The 23,642-nt window shown below is 32.3% G+C and overlaps 2 protein-coding genes across 4 annotated transcripts in view; one reads left to right on the forward strand and one right to left on the reverse strand.

Annotated features, from left to right (window-relative positions):
* Positions 1-23,642, forward strand: part of LOC114339168 (dynein axonemal heavy chain 1-like) — a 1,269,803-nt gene that overhangs the window by 267,911 nt on the left and 978,250 nt on the right. The window lies entirely within an intron of this gene.
* LOC114339586 (uncharacterized) overlaps positions 1-23,642 on the reverse strand; it is a 100,764-nt gene that overhangs the window by 49,051 nt on the left and 28,071 nt on the right. The gene's annotated exons all lie outside the window — the stretch shown is intronic.

Consider the following 23,642-nt stretch of genomic DNA (forward strand, 5'->3'; position numbering starts at 1 on the left):
ATATATGATATAATTATAGGTAACTAATAAAATTGTTTAAGAAATACGATTTGGAATTTTCTAATTTATTACTTTATGATTCTAAGATATTTACGGCACGTCTAAAACAGTACAGAATGAACTAAAAAATATATAATCAATTAGTTACATTTTGAATAATGTTATTGGATCTGAGATTCAGAAAACAATTTGCTTTTCGCTAGAAGTAGATGAAACTTCTGATTATCATGGCATTCACAATAATTATCAATTGTTGTCCGATACGCGTTACGTGATAATGAGAGGTTTTTAGGTTTTACAGACGTGAGTAAAAGCAATAAGGCAGAATATGTTTTTGGTGTTTTAAATAACAGATTAAAATTTTTTGATATCAAAAATAAATTGGTAGGGCAAACTGGGGCAAATTTATGGCGACGCTGCCGTGATGTCTGGTGAATTGAATGGCCTCCAGGCAAAAGTTAAAACTATTGCACCACAAGCTTTATTTACTCACTGTCATGGGAATAGAATGACTTTAGTTTTGCCGGATGCGTGTAAAAAATTAAAGAATATCGTCTTTTCTTGCCAGTTTAGCTCGCCCGGACTACTGTTTTAGGACAATTTGTTTCGAAAAAAAAAACAGTTTGTCAGACGCGATCAAATTTTAAACCTCGGTTAGTTTTCACTATAGTAGATTTTCGTGAGCAGCTTTTGGAAGTTTTTTTAATTTATTATCGAAGGCGACGATTTTGAAAGTTGTGATGTAATATCTCGATCCGTGAAGCAATCGGTTTGAGAAATTTCTTAAATGATTACTCTTTTAATATTCTTTTAAATATTTAAGAAAGTGTTTGCCCAAACCGATTTGATATTCGTTATTGTTCGAAATCAGTCAACTGACATTATTTATTCCAAAGATACAATAAGAAAACTTGTGCAAAATCTCAGAGATTTTCGTAATATTAGTAGTTTCCAATACATATATACGCAGTGACGATTTGGGTTCTCGAAATATCTCATTGGGGCGCATATCTCAAAAAACGAGTATATTTTGAAATTTTGGATACCTACTATGTATTATGCAAATAGATACTCGTTTTTCGAATTTTGAAGATTTGCAAATTTTTTACCTCTTTGACGATTCAAAATTTAAAAGTTAAACTCGCCAAAGAATTGTTAGGATATTTATTATTACAAATTTTTTAAAAATTACGCTGATCCAAATATTTTCAGAAAGTTGGATAAGTTACAAAATATGTGTTATTTTATGTAGTAAGTACTGCAATTCATTACAACAAACTGATCATCTTATTACCACCAATTTCTACTTTAAATGAACAGGATTTCTCTTGTCTCAAAAGAATCAAAACATATTGTCGAAACACCAAAAAACAGGAGAGAATGTCAAGTAAACCAAACAAAAAAATCTCCTATGATGATTTAAGCCTTTTAATTAGATGGTATACCTATAGGAGGAGACAAAAAGGCCTTGCCGACCCTGTCTCTAAAGCCTCGAGCCGCCACTGGTGCGTCCTTCTATATTTAAGTAATGGTTCTCCAGTTTCTGATCATAAAAACTTTCTATTGGGCTGGCCGAAATGCTCCTGTAGCTATTCTTATTGCCATATTTTGAATTACGTCAAGGTGATGTAATAAGGATTCTTTGACAGATGCATATACTATGGAACCGTAATCTATTGTAGATCTAATTAGGGTTTTATAAACATGGATTAAGCAGGTATAGTCAGCTCCAAAGTTTTCATTAGAGAGTTTTCATAATTCCATTTTGGCATGTTTTTATTTTATTTGTAGAATATGTTTTTTCCATGTAAAAAATCCACAAGGAAAAAGTTTTCCTGTATTTGGCTGTATACCATGTAATACAAAAAAAAACAGTAAAATTCTGTATAAAAGGTATATTTAAAAAAAATATATACCTTTTATACAGGATTTTACTGTTTTTTTTCCATGTAAGTTTCGTATCAAAAATCATCCCTAAGAACCTAATGTCTTCGGCATAATTCAGGATTTGGTTACATAATTTTAGTTGCGGTTTAATCGGATCATGTTTCTTTGAAAATAACAAACACTTTGATTTGCTGAGTGAAAACTGAAATCCTGTTTTCTTCAACCACTTTTCTAGTTCATGAATTGAGGTTTGTAAGTGACGCTGTACTGATAAGATGTTTTTCCCTGATGATACTAATATCAGATCATCCGCATATAATCTGCCACGGACGAAGCTGGAGTTTGATGCTATAATATTATTCATGGCAATTAAAAATAACGTTGCGCTTATTACAGACTCCTGAGGGGTGTCATTTGCTTGATGTCTTATTGAAGATGTGCAGTGGTTGACTCTTAGTTGACAATTGCATTGTTTAAGGAAATTTGAAATGAAATAGTTTCCTTTTTGTTCGCGAAAGATTCAAGAATTTCAGGTTCTAAATCAATGAGGTTATCAGTAGAAGTTCGGTTTTTTCGAAATACACTCTGCTCGTTAACCAGGAGGTGATTTTCTTCTAATATCCATAGCAACCTTTTATTAACCATTTTTTCCATGACTTTGCACATTATATTGTATTATATCCGGTGAGAGAGATGGATCTATATGAGGAAATCTTAGTTCGTGCATTGTTAGGTTTGAGAATAGGTGTATAATTATTGAATCACTCCAGGAAGTTGGAAAGACATTATTTAACCATATTCCATTGAAAATTTTTAGAAGAATAAATACACTTAGCATTGTCTGGCAGCTTTTCCAAGAATACTAAAGATATATTATTGGGTCCAGAAGCAGAGTTTTTGTAGTATTAAGGGCAAAGTTAAATTCATCTAAGGTTAAAGGAATATTGAAGGAACTATTATCTCTATGTTCACAATCGAGCTGTTGTTTTTCTGTGATGATTTTGTATTGTGTAAAGTCTTCGGAATAGTTGCTATTGCTGGAGTTTTTTCGAAGTATCTAGCAAAAGCATCCGCTATTTTATTGGGATTTGTTATTACATTAGTATTATGACTAATAAAAGGCACTTGGTAAAATTTGTTTTTTCCTGATATTTTACGAATATTGGACCAAAATGTATAGTAGATAAAGGTATACAGGGTGCGCCAAACCTCAGGTCTTCTTTAATTACGGCTAAACTATGAGATATACAAAAAAATGTTTATAACAAAACTAATGTGTATCAAAGAGGTCTATAATTTAAAATTATTTCCAATTATACAGGGTGAGTCAGAACGACGGTATGAACCAAAGTTTTATGTTTTTAAATGGAACACCTTGTATATTAAATCATTTTTGAATATATTATTTAAAAATATGAAAAATTTGTATAAGGTCTTATAGGCCTAAAGTTAATAATTTTTGAAATATTTACATTTTTATTGAGAAAAATCGTAATATTTATAGGGCTGTGGATTATGTTTCCAAGGAAATAAAAATTTAGGTGATAGGTCCAAGTTTTTAAAATATAGTGTTATTTTTAAATAATTTAATATTTTTTACTTTTAGCCATAAAATATACAGTGTGATCACTATTTGCAAATACAAAATTTTCTCAATTTTTTTTAAATGGGACACCCTGTATATTAATTTTGCGTTTTGTAGTAAATATTACAGCCTTTCTTTTGGTATAAGGTTGTATGTACCTAGCATGTTTCGTTTTGTAGATATTTTAAAAAAAAACTATAGATTTTACGATTTTGCGGATTTTTTATTTAAAAATTTTTTTGCAAAAAAAATAATTATAATCTGGTTTTAGAAACATACACTAAAATATAAAATATGAAAATGAAAACGTAATTAAAGATTAAAATAAATCGTATGCTAGTACAATTCAATTGAATTTAATAACTTTAAATTGTTTTACAAAAAATATTTTACCATATTAATGAATGCATAAATTAGTTACTAAATTAAATAAACAACCAAATTTTAAATCAACCGTAGTAATTTTTCTACTACAGCAACTTTCCTGTACCAAATTAATTGTTAGTTAAATTGTATTTAGTGAAACTTTTAATTTACCTTTTAAATTTATTTACATACATCTTGAGAATATAAAAATTATTATAAAGTATGCTTTGAAACAAATGAATGTTAAATGTATCAGCCAAATTATTTTTTAATATAAATAGTATTTACTGGTGTCACAAAAACTGGTAATACTTTTGTAGTTGAAATTTTTGTAACAATTTTTTATATTTAAAATTTTAATTTTTTAACCAAAAAATTTTTGGATATGACATTTGTTTTGGGCGAAACCATTAGAAATTATTACCAGCTTTTTTGACGCGAGTAGGTACATAGATACTATTTACTTCTTAATATACTTCCATAACGTTCATTTGTTTCAAAGCATACTTTATACGTTCTCAAGATGTAGGTAAATTAAAAAGATATTAACTGATCTTACTCGTAAATACAATATAAGTAACAATTAATTTGGTACAGGAAAGTTGCTGGGCCAGAAGAATTACTACGGTTGATTTAAAATTTGGTTGTTTATTTAATTTAGTAACTAATTTATGTATTCATTAATATGGTAAAATATTTTTGTAAAATAATTTAAAGTTATTAAATTCAATTAAATTGTACTAGCATACGATTAATTTTAATCTTTAATTACGTTTTTATTTTCATATTTTATATTTTAGTGTATGTTTCTAAAACCAGATTATAATTATTTTTTTTGCAAAAAAATTTTTAAATAAAAAATCCGCAAAAACGTAAAATCTATAGTTTTTTTTAAATATCTACAAAACGAAACAGGCTAGGTACATACAACCTTATACCAAAAAAAAGGTTGTAATATTTACTACAAAACGCAAAACTAATATAAAGGTTGTCCCATTTAAAAAAAATGAGAAAATTTTGTATTTGCAAATAGTGATCACACTGTATATTTTATGGCTAAAAGTAAAAAATATTAAATTATTTAAAAATAACACTATATTTTAAAAACTTCGACCTATCACCTAAATTTTTATTTCCTTGGAAACATAATCCACCACACTATAAATATTACCATTTTTCTCAATAAAAATGTAAATATTTCGAAAATTATTAACTTTAGGCCTATAAGACCTTATACAAATTTTTCATATTTTTAAATAATATATTTAAAAATGATTTAATATACAGGGTGTTCCATTTAAAAAAATAAAACTTTGGTTCATACCGTCGTTCTGACTCACCCTGTATAATTGAAAATAATTTTAAATTATAGACCTCTTTGATATACATTAGTTTTGTTATAAACATTTTTTTGTATATCTCATAGTTTAGCCGTAATCAAAGAAGACCAGAGGTTTGGCGCACCCTGTATAAAGTGCTAGTCAAAAGTTCGTACCCCCCTCTCGTATCTTTTGAACGGTTATACCTATAATAGTGAAATTTGGAGGGAGGAAATAAACGGACGTAAGCTTCTTAACTAGTCATGATAGGTGACGTAATAGTGACAGATGACCTTACAGCGCCATTGTGACAGATAATTTTAAATGGGACCTTATGGCAAGTGATACATCGTTTGAAAGGTATTGAAAATACCTATTCAGTTATACTAATTTTGTTTGAGTTTAAGCTAATTTTGATGATAAATGAAATAAATATAAAATTGTAGTTTCGCATTTAATTATTAAAAATTCTAAATTCCGCCTATGATGACTTGTTAAAAAGGTTGACGTTGTCGTAAAAACTACTAGAGAATTGAAAAAACGTCAACTTTTTTGACAAAAAAACCATAGGCGGACATTTGAATTTTTATTAATTAAATGCGAAACTACAATATTATATTTATTTATGTTGTTCTGAAGCTATTTTCTTGTGGCATTTTTATAATCAAGTATATTCAAATGGGAAATAAGCCACAATTTTACCTAAAAATGATTTTATTAACGTTTCGACGCCCAAGTCGGGTGTCGTTGTCAAAATAAAAAAATACTACTTAATAAATAAAAATGTTGTTGCTTAGTAAAAAATTCTTCTAATAATTTATTTAATCTGACTCATTTATATCGTCGAAACGTTAATAAAATCATTTTTAGGTAAAATTGTGGCTTATTTCCCATTTGAATATACTTGATTATATTTATTTAATTTATTCACCAAAATCAAAATCAACTTAAACCCAAAAATATTAGTATGACTGAATAGGTATTTTGAATACCTTTCAAACGAGGTATCACTTGCCATAAGGTCCCATTTAAAATTATTGGTCACAGTGGCTCTGTAACGCCATCTGTCACTATTACGTCACCTGTCATGACTAGTTAAGAAGCTTACTTCCGTTTATTTCCTCCCTCCAAATTTCACTATTATAGGTATAACCGTTCAAAAGATAAGAGGGGGGGTACGGACTTTTGACTAGCACTGTACAGTAGGGTGGAGCGAAAAAATGAAAGTTGAAATCTTGTTTCGCAATACCCGCCAAAAATTGCCTATTGATAGGTAAAAAGCACTTGCAAAATATGAACAAATTCGAACAACTGCTTGGGCCCTCTACCAACACTTGTTTTTCTCCAAAAATGAAAAAAATCGTTTGTTTTGAGCAAGGCAAAAAATTTATAATTTGTTTCCTAATTAATTAATTTGCATACTACGCCTATGGAACACATAACTACGATCATTTTCTAAATAGACCCTACGATCGTGCCGTTGCCAAGGAAACAACACCGTAGCTAAGTAAGGCGGGAGGGCGGTCTTATTGTTATGATGCAGAATCATCTGATCATCTGATTCTGCCTTCATACGATTTTAATATTCGAACGCGTTACATGGTGTCTGTTATTTGTGTTTAGTAAGTACGAAGTGCCACTATTTAACCTATTTTTGGATATTTTGGTGTTTATATTAGACTTTCGTTTCATTATTAATTCACAAGTGACATTTGAAGAATTATAGCGATTATCCTGCCTAGCAACAGGTATTATTTTTTTTAATGCTCTGTTTTGCAATATTAGTAGAATATTTTAATTACAGCGTTGGTAATAATGGCTGACGGTGTGACTGGAAGAGTTGTAACCAGAAGTACAAGTGAATGTCCCATTTTTGGTGCCCCTTCAGAACTTAAAAGTACCGTTTTGCCAACTATTGGAGACACTATAAAAGGTTATTTGTATATTAAACATAAATTAATCCATGAACGATCCGGCCAAGGGCCAAGCGTTTCGGAAATATCCAAACAGTTAGGACATCAAATAGAAGAAATTTGGCAAAGAGCTTCGATTCCCACAGTATCACACGAACGCATCCGTCAACTGATTGGTAAGCATTATAATACATATCGTAGCCTTATCAGATATCCACAAAAAAACGTAATGAAAACTACACCATAAAAGTAAAAACTTTTAAACACGAATCAACGAAGCTGTTTGATATCGCAGCCTGTAAATGCCCAATAATTACTTTTTGTTGTTGTGTCAAGTCACGTAAGGTTCCAACTGAAGAACGGTCTTTCCTTTTGGACCAAAGATCAAATAGAAGAATGGGGATTGGAACTGTCGATATAATTGAGACTAATAAATTAAGAAAGACACTTGAAAGACAAAAAGCAGAAATCGAACGTGAAGAACGCTTTCGTCAATGGCAAGAAGGGGACTGTAGTCAAGGTGCTAAAATAATGGATGATAGTATTGACGATGGTAATGAGGGTCAATTTATTAACATTGTTGCAATTCCAGAACTCAAAAAAAGTAGTAATGATACATTCTCTGCAACGGAGCCATCAACATTAGAAGTTGGACAAATGAGGTTCACACTTCCAACACTCTCACGGGTCTGTGACCAATACGGTATTTCTGATAGATGTGCTGAGGCAATTGCTTCAGCAACGTTACAGGACATCGGTATTGTAACAATGGATGATTGTACTAAAGTTGTTGATAGAAGCAAGGTTCGAAGAGAGCGCCAGAAAACACGTGCTTTACTCAAAAATTTGCAAAATGGAAGTGGAGGAGGCTTGAAAATTATATTTTTTGATGGCAGAAAAGACAAAATGCTCTCACAGGAAATAGTTGGCGACAGATATCATAAAAGAACGATCAGCGAAGAACATATATCTATGATAGAAGAACCAAATTCTCTTTATTTGGGCCATGTGACACCGAGTTCTGGAACTGGGAAGCACATAGCGACAGCAATCTATGATTTTTTTATTAAAAATGGATTAAACTTCAACGAAGTTTTAGCTGTTAATTGTGATGGTACAGCCACAAATACCGGAAGAAAAAACGGTGTTATTGCGAATTTACAGAATAAATTGGGACGTCCTTTGCAATGGTTAATCTGCCTACTGCATGCGAATGAGCTGCCTCTGCGTCACTTATTCGCATTCCTTGATGGTGCAACAAGCGGTTCTCGTGAGTATTCGGGACCTATAGGTAAATTGCTTGAAAACTGCGAGGCACTGCCGCCTGTACAATTTGAGGCAATTACTTGCATTGTGCCCGAATTGGAATATAGTGATCTGAGTACCGACCAGAAATACATGTACGAAATATGTCTTGCAATTTCGGCTGGTCAGTGCTCCTTAAATCTAAGTACTCGCAATCCAGGAAAACTATCACACGCTAGATGGCTTACAGCCGCAAACAGAATGCTAAGACTTTATATTGCAACCGAAAGTCCATCTGCAAATTTAAAAATTCTGGCTGAGTACATAGTAAAGGTATATGCCCCAGTTTGGTTCCAGATAAAGAAAGAACCTTCGTGCGCGAATGGAGCAAGGCATATATTTAAGATAATATCATCATCTCGTTATTTAAGTGATGATCTTAAAAATATTATTGATCCTGTCATTCAACGGAATGCTTATTATTGCCACCCCGAAAACGTGCTATTAGCCATGCTAACTGATGAACGAAGGTATATCAGAGAACTAGCTTTGCGTAGAATTTTGAAAGCTAGAGAAATGGTCTCTGTTCCCACAGAAGTCAGAGAATTCCATATTCCACAACTGAACTTCCATGTCTTAGACTACATTGATGTTATCAACTGGCAGACGTGTGAAGTAACCCCACCTCCAATTTTAGCTGGCGTTTTGAATCAAACCCTCCAACAATGCATCAATAATACCGAGGCAGATTTGGACTTCGTTCAGTTCCCCTGTCATACTCAGGCAGTGGAACGGTGTGTTAAGATGGTGACTGAGGCGTCTATGTCGGTGATTGGTGAATCAGCTAGGGATGGCTTCATAAGAGCAAAAATTAAATCTAGGAGCATCGTGCCCTCGTTCGAAACGAAAAAAGATTATAAGGTGATGTAGTGATTGAATGGTGGCTATAACTGACTATAATGGCTATTACAGCTCTTTATTTAAAAAGTAGTATTGTTCAAATGTCCGTCTCTGCTGTGTTTGTATGGTTTTTTAGTATAATAATAAATCCTTTTTCTACTTTACTTTTTATCTTATATGACATATATTATGTAATAGTTCCAAATTGAAACTTTGGAAACATATTAAATGCCCTAATACCATTTCAACGGGCGGTAGAGGGCCAAATATGTTAAAATATTTCAAAACATCATTTACCTTTTATTTTTAGGATAATATAAGGTAACTTTTTGCGGGTATGGCAAAGTGAAATTTTGAAGAAAAAAAATTATTACTCCTTTAAGGGATGGTAGAGGGCCCAAGATGTTAAAATAATTCAAAACATCATTTACCTTTTATTTTTAGGATATTATAAAGCAACTTTTTGCGGGTATTGCAAAGTGAAATTTTGAAAAAAAAATTATTACCCCTTTAAGGGATGGTAGAGGGCCAAAGATGTTAAAATAATTAAAAACATCATTTACATTTTATTTTTAGGATATTATAAGGCAACTTTTTGCGGGTATTGCAAAATGAAATTTTGAAAAAAAAATATATATCTCATTTTCACTCCACCCTACTGTACAGTGATAAGCGTGCTAATAAACGGCAAAATAGCACAAAAGATGGAAAAGGTATTTAACCCGGCACCTGCCACGTGGGGTGCTACCAGCACCCCATAACACATTTTCATCAAATATTTGGTATTTCAAGTTAGTTAAGCATGCTATGCGTAATAGCAGCTTTATATAATATTATATAGCATATATCTGTTTGCATTTGAAGTGGTTATTTAGTGTCATTCTGAACTTGTAGCTCTAAAGTCGAATCGGGGTGTCATCATCTGGCAGTTTAAGTTTTAAATTTTTTTTGTGTTTTTGATAAATTGGTCAGATTTACATTTTTTATTTTAACAACTGATTTAAATTATTAATATAGTCTTTATGCTCAATAAATCTTAATTTTTTTAGATATTTTACTTCACTTCATTTATTATGGGTTGGACTTGCTAATTTGCTTATAACACCTTTTTAATTTTATATTTTAACTTTTATAATATATTAGTAGTTAATAAGTTGATAAAGCATGTTTTTATATACTTGTGTAACTCAACATATTATTTTTGTTATAAACAAATAGATCACAGACAATTTTTAAGGGGTGCTGTGAGCACCCCACGTGGCAGTTGGTGCCTTGCAAAGCCACGTGGCAGGTGCCGGGTTAAGTTGTGAGGTAAAAAGAAATGAAACTAGTTGAGTTGGGAAATTAAGCGATATTAACCTATGAATTTACATTATGCTGATTGTTTCCCAACTTTAAACGTATCGGATGAGTTTGGCAACTGCCACTGTCACAGTGACAGTTTTAGTTGACATACTCATCTGATACGTGTAAAGGTGGGAAACAATCCATATAATAATGTAAATTCATACGTTAATATCGCCAAATTTCCCAGCTCGACTAGTTTCATTTCTTTTTATCTCACAACTTATACGTTTTCCATCTTTTGTGCTATTTTGCCGGTTATTAGCGCGCTCATCACTGTATAGTAGATAAAGTTGTTGTACTGTTTACATTTAAGACAAATTTCCTCCAGTTGGTTTTTAGAGCATTTTTTGTTATATATGGAGCATGTGCTCTCTGTTTTTTGTATTCAGTTATGTTAGTGATGTTACTATGTTTTTTCATTCTGTTAAAATATGCTTTATATTGCTTGATTGCATTTTGACATTCTGTATTCCACCACGGTAGAGGTCTGTGTTTCCTTAAGAGGATGGGTACGTATTTTCGGCTGCAATGCTATTCAAATGGGGATTCATTTTTTTCAAATCCTGAGAAAACTAATGAGTATTTTTGAAAAATTTAAACGCAGAATGAAAGATTACGTTATTGGCGAGGGCCGAAAGTCCCTGAGAACTTCGATAATGTTTATTTTAATAAGTTACAGGGGTGAAAAACTAAGAGAAAATGTAGTGTGATTTTTAATTTCAAATATCTCATTGAAAAGAAACTTTTTATTTATTCTAAGGGACTTTCGCCCTCGGTAATAATATAGTCTTTCATTCTGCGTTTAAATTTTTCAAAAATATTTATTGGTTTCTTCAGGATTCGAAAAAAATGAACACAATGTCCGTGGTCATATTTCCAAATCTATCTTTGTCATACAACGCACTCAGTCGAATAGAATATTGTCAGCATACTGTCAGTCAGACAGTCACAATTTTAAATATTTGACATGGCATCGGGAATATTTTGAGTTGTTGATTAAATAATATTGATATAATATAGTGTATTTGATAAATAATTGAATTAGTACGTGAACTTAATAAAAAGTTATTTATTGTGTATTATTTGTGGAAGATCCAAGCAGATAATACATCAGGATAATATATTCTGTGATCCAAGTATTTTGTTTTAAAATATGTTCAAAATTGTAAGCGTTCCATAGTAACAATATATTATTAAAAAATCACTTAAACACTTTTCCTCTTTTCTCGAGTGAGTATTAGTTTTTGTTGTACATATAAATTATTACAATCACTGAATACATAGTTAGCGAAAAAATTATCACATTTATTAACTGAATTAATAATTTGCAATTATAAAAATAATAGTTATCCAAGAACATTGAAAAGCCATCTCTTTAAATTAATAATGACATTTTCAAGTAGAATGACATTCTAGTAATGTTTACATATCCATACCAGTGTGAATTTTACTACACGTAATTTGTCGTATAAAGGCAGAAAAAGTAGGGATACCCCTAAAATATTTGCGAATTATGTACCGATGGCTTTAATATTTTAGTTTTTCCTGCATGCGTTTCTGTCGCTTATGTAATAATATTCGTAAAAATGTTGAGAGGGTCATTTATATCAGTGTTTTCAAAAGTATATTCTTGTAATTCTATGTCTGTTTCTAATGCATCAGTGTACTTGTCCCAATTAGCGTTTTTCAGGTTCCATTTTCGGACTAGTTGGTACTCAGAGATAGTGTCATCAGAAAATACAGACATTTTTATTGGGTAATGTTCCCTCCCATATAAAAAGGGTAGGGGATCCCAATTAAGAGCAATTGAAAGAGTTGGGTCACAAATCGATAGATCGATTGCCGATGTATTACCACTATGTTCATTAAATCTGGTTGGTCTTCCATTATTGAGAATGTTTAAATTTTCTTCAGTTAACAAGTCTTCGATTAGTCTGCCTTTGATATTAAAATTTGTTGAGCCCCACATTGGGTTGTGACTATTGAAATCTCTTACTATTATTCTGGGCATAGGTATTTGTGAAATGAGTGCTTTTACAAGATAAATTACTAATTTGTGCAGATTGGTCAAAAAGCGTTCGTGCATATTCGATATCAGTGCCGGACTCCATATTATTTAGGTATTATTTACTAGTTTATTTCAAATTTATCTTATTGTGTTTCATGTTTTAACGAAATTAACGCAATAATTCGTGTTGAAATATAATTATTTTGACATAATATTCAAAAGTCAAATCAGTAGACAATTAGGTTACAATGGTTTTAATCATCGTCATGGAAACCAACATCGTCGTCATGGTAACCAATTTTATTGAAAGTTCGGTTTTGACAACCTTATCAAAGAACGTATTTTGTGTATTTTCACTCCTAAATAAAAATTAATATAACTCTATTTGTTGTGGCTTTTTTCCAACCGTACGGCCCTAGAAAAAATATTGTTCCCAACTCATGCGGAAAGTGTCTTTCCCGCACTCGACTGCTTGCTCGAACTCCGCTATCGCGTCGTTCAAGTCAATGGCATTCGCGTGCGAGAAAGTATCACTTTCCGCACTAGTTAGGAAAATAACTATTCCTAACTAGTGGGGAAAGTGATAGTTTCACGGACCAGACTGCCGTTGAGCCTAACGACGCGATACCGGAGTTCGGCCATGCAGTCGAGATTGTCTACTGATTTGACTTTTGAATACTATGTCAAAATAATTCTATTTCAACGAATTATCAGTAGTAATTGCACAAGAGCTCTGAAATTATTGAATTTTTCCCGAGTGACACTTTGACAGTTTTAATTTCACGAGCCGAAGGCGAGTGAAATTATGTCAAAGTGTCACGAGAGCAAAAATTCTATATTAATTTCAGAGGTCGAGTGCAATTTGTTGCGATTATTTCATGAATAAAACTGTTCAAAACCAAAATTTTATTGTAATTTATTTATGTAAGTACCATTAAACACACAGTTTTTATAAATATTTGACGATTAAAAGGCATCACTTTTATAATTTTTTAAAACATTAATTGTCATTAAAGTCACTGAATGTATTTTTTCGTAGGAACGAAGGGCATCTGACGTAATATATTTAACGACGGCAGATTATCAAAAATTATCGATTTAATTCAGATTTCTGTAGCTTTCTATTGGTCAGAATCTCCTATGAATGAAATAATCGCGTTAATTTCATCAAAACATGAACACAATAAGATAGAGTTGAAATAAATTAGTAAATCATATCTAAATATTAATTTATTGCATGTTTTATAATATATTTTAATGCCATATTACAAGGTACTTTCCAAGTTGCACTTTCCCAAGCAGAATACTTGGGAAAGTGCAACTTTCGGAAACGAAATGCGTGCGGGAAAGTGGCTGTTTTAGCACGGCCGTAGAAAATAGTTATTTTCCTAACTAGTGCGGAAAGTGATACTTTCACGCACGAGACTGCCGTTGACCTGAACGACGCGATAGCGGAGTTTGGGCAAGCAGTCGAGTGCGGGAAAGACGCTTTCCGCATGAGTTAGGAACAATATTTTTTCTAGGACCGTACGCTTGGATAAAAGCCGCAAAAAGTAGAGTCATATCAAGTTTTATTTAGGAGTGAAAATACGCAAATTAATTCTTTGACAAGGTTGTCAAAATCAAACTTTCAATATAATAGTTTACCACGACGACGATATTGGTTTCCATGACGACGATTTAAAACCATTGTAATTGTCTACTGATTTGACTTTTAAATATTATGTCAAAATAATTTTATTTCATCGAATTATTGCGTTAATTTCATTAACATTAAAACATGAACACAATAAGATACATTTAAAATAAATTAGTAAATAATATCTAAATATTAGTTTGGAAACATTGCTTGGCTAGATAAACAAGTTCGGAAATTTACTGTGAATAAATCGCGAAAATTCTTAAAACTGAGGTGAAAATAAAATTTAAACACCACACCAATTCGTATCTAAGGACAACAGCGAAGTGTACAATCAAAATTCGGAGTGAAACAAACATTTTTAAGTAAATAAAACCTGCAGAGCCAGTGCTGGTCAAAAAAACAAGGTTAGCTATAAATAAACAAAACAATCAATTATTGCATTCCATAAGAAGGTAACTGCTAAACAATTTTTGGCGGTGTTGCCAAATCTGAAAAAAGCACTGAGAAATAGGGAAGAAAGAAATAAATACCCTTTTAAATAGGCCAGTCTAAGAAGGGCAAAAATCTCCGCGAGGTTGAATCGGATTTTTGCACTTACCGCAGACAGCCAAATTATGCGTGTGTAAAAAATATATTTAGTATATCAAATAGTAACAATCAAATAGTAACAATCGAATAGTAACAACATGGAAGAATTCATAAAAGATTTGCGAGAAAAATTGGACAGAATGGAAACAAGGGATACGAGGATAGAAAAATTGGATGGAATCCAAGAAGAGCTTAAAGAATTAAGAAATCAAAACCAGGAGCTGAAAAGAGAAAATATGCTACTAAAGCAAGAAATGAGTGAAATAAGAGCAGAAAATAAACAAATGAAAGCTGAAATTAAAGAAGTGCGAGAAGAAATGGAAACGCTAAGCAAACTAAAATTTAAGGAGGCAGTGCCAAAAAGACTAAGCGACCTAGAGGATAGAACGGAAAGAGAGGAGAAAAAGAAAATTGAGAAAAACGTAATAGTCAGGGGAATTAAAATAGGAGAAGAAAATGTAAAAGAAGATCTAGAAAATTTACTAAAAATAAAACTCAACGTTGAAGCTAAAATAGAACAAACAGAGATAATTAGACCAAGAAATTCACAGCCGTTCATAATAGCAAAATTGGAAAATATACAAGATAAAAAGAAAATAATGGAACAAAAGAAAATCCTCAAAGGTACAAAAATATTTATCGACGAACAAAGAACCTATGAAGAACGAAGAATACACAGGCAAGTAAAGAAAAGAGCAGAGGTGGAAAAGGAAGCAGGGAAGAAAGTGAAGATGGGCTTCAAAAAATTATGGATAGACGATCAACTTTGGGAATGGAATAACATAATAAAAGACTTAAAGCTGAAGTTAGAGTTGCACAAGTTTGACTTGAATGTTTGAACTTGACTTGAGTTTGACTTAATTTCAAGTCATACTCAAGTCAATCCTTCTGACAAATAATTCAAGTCAAGTCAAACTGGTCAATCGTACAAGTTTGAAAATTCAAACTGTTTGTCAAACTAGTTTGAGAGAGTTTGAAAAATAATTTATTTAGTAGATATACTTTTTTGTCGAGATAGATATGTTAGTTGCCATTTAAGATAAGAAAATTAATAATACAATGAGTGCCATATAAAAGTAACTTGATATAAGAAGCGATTATAGTTTATCGAATTATCGAAAACTAGTTCTGTACTGTAGCCCTTTATAGGGAGTTTAACAAAAATATACCTTTTATAAAGGATTTTAGTCGTTTTTTGTAATATATGGTATACAGCCAACTACAGGAAAACTTTTTCCTCGTGGATATGGTATATACTCGACTTAACAAGTTTATTTGAGCATTTATATAATTGAGGGGTCCGGCAGTAAAAAATGGTAAGGGGCAGTAAAGAAGTTTTGAGTTTTGATGTGTTGAATTTAAAAAAAAAATATTCTTATATTTTTTATTAAAAAATATAAGAGTATGGAGCATGTTAAAACTAGCTGAATATGTTGTTAATACGTAGGCAAAATATGGAAAACCAAATATTTTTTTATAATGATTAATTAGAAAAGTAGGAAAATTTGAACTACAACTTAACATTGTTTACCTAGAATATTTGAAATAGTTTAACGTAAAGTGTTAAGTGGTATTGACTTAACATAATTTGGTCGGTACTAGGAATTCATTTTAAATTTAGATACCATTTGTAGTAAACAGCTGGAATCAATTCCCAAAATGATTTTACATCTTTCGGGTTTTCTAAAACGTTTAAATAAAAATAATATAGCGCTGGAGAGAATTTATTTTCATGTTTGCAAGTAAAAAATGTTAAGTTTTATGCAAGGTGAACGTGGATGTAAACAATGTTAGTACATTCCATACCATTTTTTACTTGCGAACATTCTAAGTTTATAAAGAAATTGTCTTCTTTATAGAAACTTGACCAAGCTCTAGCTTCACTAAATACTTGAAATTCAGGATCTTTATCTGAGTTACAATCATCGTAGCTCTCAGAATTGTCACTGTTAAAAGCAAAAAAGCCATTTAGATTTAAACAACGTGCATTATCATGGACACATAACATTATTTTCATGCTTATGCATGTCCCTTACCAAATTTTAAGAAATTAATCTGGCTCCATCTATTATTAGGAGGATAAACCAAGTAAAATTTTCTTCTTTGCCATGTCCCTTGCCATCTTTTACATACGATTTCGCGAAAAATCAAAATTTGTCCCTTACCATTGTTTACTACCGATCAATTATATATTATATAGTATCATTATGGTTATGGTTATAAAATGCCTGGTTACTCGTGTGTATTTCGCAGATGTTCATCTGCGACAGGAAGAGGAATAAGTTTATTTAGATTTCCTAAGAATAATAACAGGTAATTGTTATTGCTTTGTAATTGTTGCATATTAGCTATTAGGTATGTAATAGTCTTGATTTGACTTAATTATTGACTTCATTAATATTATTGATAATAAATTATGACCGAAGTGTTTCATTTCCTTGTATACATTACCCCTACATAATGCATAAAAAACTCGGCCAAGCAAGGGATATTTCAAAAATATTAAATTTGGTGTCACTGCATGTATTTCATTAACAGACGCAAGTCTCGGAAGGGCGAGCCAGGTCAAAAAATAAACAGATGTTGTCCGGATGTCATCGCATTCAAAGAGATATCCTATTTTTACGAAATAAAAGAAAAGTATGTAGGTAAAGAGTTCTATTTATACACGAGAATTTCTGATTTAAACGACACAAACAAAATAATATTCAAACTAAAAATTGTTGGAGGTTACTTAGGGTGACCAAACGTCCCGAAAAAACGGGATTGTCCCGTTTTTTAACGATTTGTCCCGGGGTTCCGAAAAAGTCTGATTTATTTTCTCTCCTTAATTCTTCTTCAATCTCGCCCTTTGTTTCATTCTTATTTCTGCTTCTCTTGTTACATTGTGGCCCAGTATTGTTCTCATTATTTTTCTTTCAAATTTCAGAAGGCACTCTTCCTCTTTAAAGAATTCTTGTTAATCGTCGTTGTTTCCATCCCATATGTAACAACAGGTCTTATTAAAATCTTACATTATAAGTTCACATGATACTTAGAGCCTTGTTTCTCAGCAGATTTCTATTCAATCTATATGTTTTTCTGCCTTTCAGAATTCTTTCCTCTGTTCTCTCTCTCCCGGCTTTTCCTATTGTTACTCCCAAGTAGCTAAGGGTGGATAGAGTTTCAAGTTTATTGTTCTGTGTTATTAGATATTTCTTAGTTGTGTCGTCCCTCCCTATCGTCCTGTATTTTGTTTTGTGCTGGTTTATCTATAGTCCTATTCTCTTCGCTTCTTTATCTAATTTTCCAAATGCTTTTATAAGTGTCATCTTCGTCTTCACTATGATGACTAAATCATCTGCATATGCTACTAGTTGAAGTTGTAGAATCCGTAATAATGTTTTTGTTTGCACAGTTTGTCCTCCGTATGATTACTTTCAATATAAGAATAAATCGTGTCGGGGAGATAGAATCACCTTGTTTCACGCCTTTGTTTAAATTGATCTCCTTAGGAGTTGTTCCGTTGAAACTGATCCTTGGTCTGGTGTTCTTTAGGCTCACTGTCAGCATGTGTCTTAATCTTTCTAGGATTCCAACATTCTCTAGCTCCTCCATCATTTTCGTCCGAATTATTGTATCAAAAGCGCTTTTGAAATCTATGAATATTAGGTGCCTTTCTCTGTTGTATTCTCTCGATTTTTGAATTATTTGCTCCACTGTATGTATGGAATTAATCGTCGTTTTCCCGTTCTGAACCCGTTTTGATATTCTTCTGATATTCGTTCAGAGCATGATTTAAGTCTCATGTTTAGTATGTTTGCTAAAATGTTATAATATGGTGTTTAATAAAGTCATTGGTCTGTAATTCTCCCATTCCTCCCGATCTCCTTTTTTATACAGTGATGAGCGCGTTAATAACCGGCAAAATAACGCAAAAGATGGAAAACACATTAAGTTGTGAGATAAAAATAAATGAAATGAAATGAAAAACCTATAAATTTATATGCTACTTATTATTTCCCACCTTTGAACGCATCGGACGAGTTTGGCAACTGCCCCTGGGAGACTGGCAGTTTTAGTTGGCATACCCCTCTGATACGTCTAAAGGTGGAAAACAATAAATAGAATGTAAGTTTATAGGTTTTTGTCGCTAAATCTCCCACCTTCACTAGTTTCATTTCTTGTTATCTCGCAACTTAATATGTTTTCCATCTTTTGCGTTATTTTGCCTGTGTTCCATTCGTCTGGTAGTCTGTTTTGTCCATATTTGTTGTATTAGCTGGTTTATTTGTTTATGGAATTCTGCTCCTCCTGTATTTTATTAATTCCAGAACTATTTCATCTTCTCCTGATGATTTTCCGTTTCCTAGAATTTTAATATTTGTTTTTGTACTTCTGTAAAAATTTCTACTTCGTCGTTATATTCTACGGCGTTACTTTTTCATCGCAGTGTGTTTCTTTCATACTAAATAGCATTTTTTTGTAATACATATTATTCCCCTATTCTGCTGATCTGTTTGTCTTCAAATAGGGTTTCTCCTTTTTGGTTTTTTTAGTCCTCTTGTGCTAATGCTTAAAATTATTTTCTACCGGTCATTTTTCTTCTTTTTATTTATTGAGTTAGCTTTGTTTCTTGCTATTTTGTATTCTTCTGACAGGTTGTTGATCCTTGTCATTATGGCGGAGTTTTTTAGTGTTCTGTCTGTTTCGCTGTCGTGATCGTACGTAAATTACAGTCAAAGGTAAATTGAAAAGGATATATAGGTCACAAATTAGCTAAAATATGCTTCTATTTTAAAAGATGTTATGTTTTATTTGTCATGTTTCAATCGTCCCTACCTGTTTGGGTATCGTCCCAAACCCTCCTTGGCAGTGGCGCACCCAGGAGGTGGGGGGTTTGTGGGTTAAACCTCCTTTCCCCCAGGGCATATGAAAAATATAATTATGAAGAATCGTAGGAAAATGTAACTTGTCTTTCACAAATAACACAAAAAAAAGTCGGTGCCCAAGCCAACCCCCCACCCCCGCAGAAAAATTCTAGGTGCGCTACTGCTCCTTGGATTTGTCCCGTTTTTTCAAGTTTATGATTTGGTCACCCTAAGGTTACTAGATTAACAAAGAATTCGTTGGATGGTTTTTTTATCATACAAATTTTAATTTAATCTACTTTAACGAAAATTTATGAAGGAACAACAAAATATTATATTTTTAATAGAGTAGGTTTAATAAATTTTTTGCGACTTTGCAATGTCGTTTTAAAGAATTAGTTCACAGTAGTTCAAATAAATCAGTATATTTATTAATTAATTTTGCTTCGACTACAGATATTTTTCTCTTACAGAGTACAGATTAGCAGAGTACAAATTCAGACATATCCAAATAAGTCAAAACAAAAGTCGGCAATTGGAAATAAACACGTTGCGCAATATGATATTCAAACTTCAAACTGTTTGAAAAAGTTTGATTTCAAATCAAACCTAAAGATATCAAAATCAAGTCAAGTCAAACTTTTTTACAAAAAAAGTTTGGTTTTCAAGTCAAGTCAAGTTTGTTGAATAAAATCAAACTAGTCTGACTTGATGCATCTCTAGCTGAAGTGTACTGGAAACAACAGAGAAAATCCAAAAAACTAAAAGAATCAAACCGAAGGATAGTGGAAACAGACCCGGCTAAGGAAATGGATAATGATAATAATCAAACAATGCACAAGAAAAAGAGAAATAAAATTAACATGAATAAAAGAGCTAAACCCATTAAAATTGGATCATGGAATATCCAGACAATGCTAAAAGTAGGGAAAATGCAGGAAATTGCTTTAGAAATGGAAAAATACGAACTAGAAATACTAGCACTACAGGAGATACGATGGAAAAATGAAGGAACAGTTAAGAAGAAAAACTTTACTATGTATTACTCAGGAGAAGACAAACAGGGGAAAAATGGAACAGCTTTTATGGTAAGCAAAAGAATGAGAGAAAAAGTTATAAATTTCAAAGCTATTAATGGAAGAATCTCCTACATCAGAATCGAAAATAAACAAGCCAATATATCTTTACTTAACTGCTACGCACCTACCGAGGAAGCAGACCAACAAGATAAAATGGAATTCTATGAACTTTTAGAAGAAACCTGCGAAAATATTCCTAGGAGCGATATCTTAATAATACTGGGAGATTTTAACGCACAAGTGGGAAAAGAGAGCTACAACCAAAATGTAGCAGGTAAAGAAACGATCCACAATGTCACAAACGATAACGGGGCAAAAGTTTGCAATCTGGCAGCAGCAACAAATACCTACATCGTCAGTACGAAATTTATTCATAAAAGGGAACCCAAGATAACCTGGATGTTACCAGGGAGATCAGATGGCAACCAAATAGATCTAGTTTTGATTTCGAAAAAATGGACAAAGATAATACAAGATGTGAGATCCTTTAGAGGAGCAAACGCTGACACTGACCACATACTCTTAATAGCCAAAATGAAGATGAAAATCATCAAAGCTAATAATAAAGTAGGAAAAAGAAGGAAGTGGAACTTAACCAAATTAAAAGTGCAACAAACAAAACAAGAGTATTCAGAGGAATTAGTACAAAAACTAAAGAGGTACAATGGCACGAACGTAGAAGAGGAATGATTGACCAGAATGACAATCATGGACACAACAGCAAAGGTCAAAACAGTGGATGGTGAAACGAAGAATATCAACATAGAACACGGGGTAAGACAAGGGGACAGCCTATCGACAACGCTCTTTAATATAGCCTTGGAGGGAGTAATTAGAAACACAGGACTAACAAAAAAGACAATAATCCAAAGTTCTACACAAATAATAGGGTATGCAGACGACCTAGGGTTGATAGCCCGTGACAAGAGAAGTCTAGAAGATGCACTGCTAACATTGACAAGAGAGGCAAAAATCAGGGGGTTAATAATTAATCAGAAAAAAAAAACAAAATACTTAATAAATACGAGAAATCAAGACCAAGTAAATAGAATAAAAGAGATAAGAATAAGTGATAATGTATTCCAAAGGGTTGACTGCTTTAAATACTTAGGAGTGATAGTAGATGGTCAAAACAGAAGAAGCATAGAGATAAATGAAAGAGTTAAAGCAGGGAATAGGGCATTCTGGAAATACCACAAGTTACTTAAAGATAAAAGCCTAAGCAAGAAAACAAAGACAAATATATATAGAGCGGCAATTAGACCAGGCATCACTTATGGAGCAGAAGCAATGTGCCTTACAAAAAAAGATGAAGAAAAACTGAGAATAATAGAAAGAAAAATTATTAGAAGAATACATGGCCCAATCAAAACAGATCAAGGAGAAATGCGAATTCTGATGAATCACGAAATAAGAAATCTAATGGAAGGAGAAGATATAGTGAGATTCATTAAAGCACAAAGGTTAAAATGGTTTGGCCACATCCAACGAAGAGAAGCAGATGCACTAATTAGGCAGATAACAAATTGGACGCCAGTAATAAACAGACCTAGAGGAAGACCGAAAATAAGATGGGAAGACCAACTGCGAGAGGATATATCCAATATGGAAATTTCAGGCTGGAGAGAAAAAATACAGAATAGGAAAGAATGGAAACAGATTACAGAAAAAGCAAAAAAACACGAAAATCTATAAAGGATAATGAAGAGGAATTATGCGGACCAATCCACCGCATGAAATGGATTAAAAGAGCTCATGAACCTGAGCGACCTATACTCTATACTAGAGTGACCGGTCTATATATAATGTCACTGAATGTATTTTTTCGTAGGAACGAAGGGCGTCTGACGTAATATATTTAACGACGGGAGATTATCAAAAATTATCGATTTAATTCAGATTTCTGTAGCTTTCTATTCGTCAGAATCTCCTATGAATGAAATAATCGCGTTAATTTCATCAAAACATGAACACAATAAGATAGAGTTGAAATAAATTAGTAAATCATATCTAAATATTAATTTATTGCATGTTTTATAATATATTTTAATGCCATATTACAAGGTACTTTCCAAGTTGCACTTTCCCAAGTAGAATACTTGGGAAAGTGCAACTTTCGGAAACGAAATGCGTGCGGGAAAGTGGCTGTTTTAGCACGGCCGTAGAAAATAGTTATTTTCCTAACTAGTGCGGAAAGTGATATTTTCACGCACGAGACTGCCGTTGACCTGAACGACGCGATAGCGGAGTTTGGGCAAGCAGTCGAGTGCGGGGAAGACGCTTTCCGCATGAGTTAGGAACAATATTTTTTCTAGGACCGTACGCTTGGATAAAAGCCACAAAAAGTAGAGTTGTTCTGAAGCTATTTCCTTGTGGCATTTTTATGATTAATTATTTATATGGGAAATAAGCCACAATTAATTTTTTGAGAGTAAATTAATGTAAGACCAAATACTTACGATGTCGGGATAGTATCACAGGGTTTTTCCTGGTTTTCCCTTGTGATTTACTATGAAGTCTCTAACGCGAGAATTTTACTGTCGTTGCATTTGGTTGTCTTTTTAAAGACATATCACATGCTATAATTTTTTATGACGGATATTCTTGAGTTGGGGTTAATTTCATGTAATCGAATGAACTATCTTTCAGTAAGTCGTCCCAGGAACGCAACTCATAAATATTGGTAATATCATTTTAAAGTCTTCTACTTTAAAATGTATAATATATGTCTGAATTGCCAATATAAATGAGTGAGATTAAATAAATTATTAGAAGAATTTTTTTTTTTTGCTTAGCAACAACACTTTAGTTTATTTTAGTAATATTTTGTATTTTGACAACGGCACCCGATTTGGGCGTCGAAACGTTAATAAAATTATTTTTTTCATTTTAATTGTGGCTTATTTCCCATAT

This window comes from Diabrotica virgifera, chromosome 9 (genome assembly GCF_917563875.1).
Source record: "Diabrotica virgifera virgifera chromosome 9, PGI_DIABVI_V3a".
NCBI classification, from domain to species: Eukaryota; Metazoa; Arthropoda; class Insecta; order Coleoptera; family Chrysomelidae; genus Diabrotica; species Diabrotica virgifera.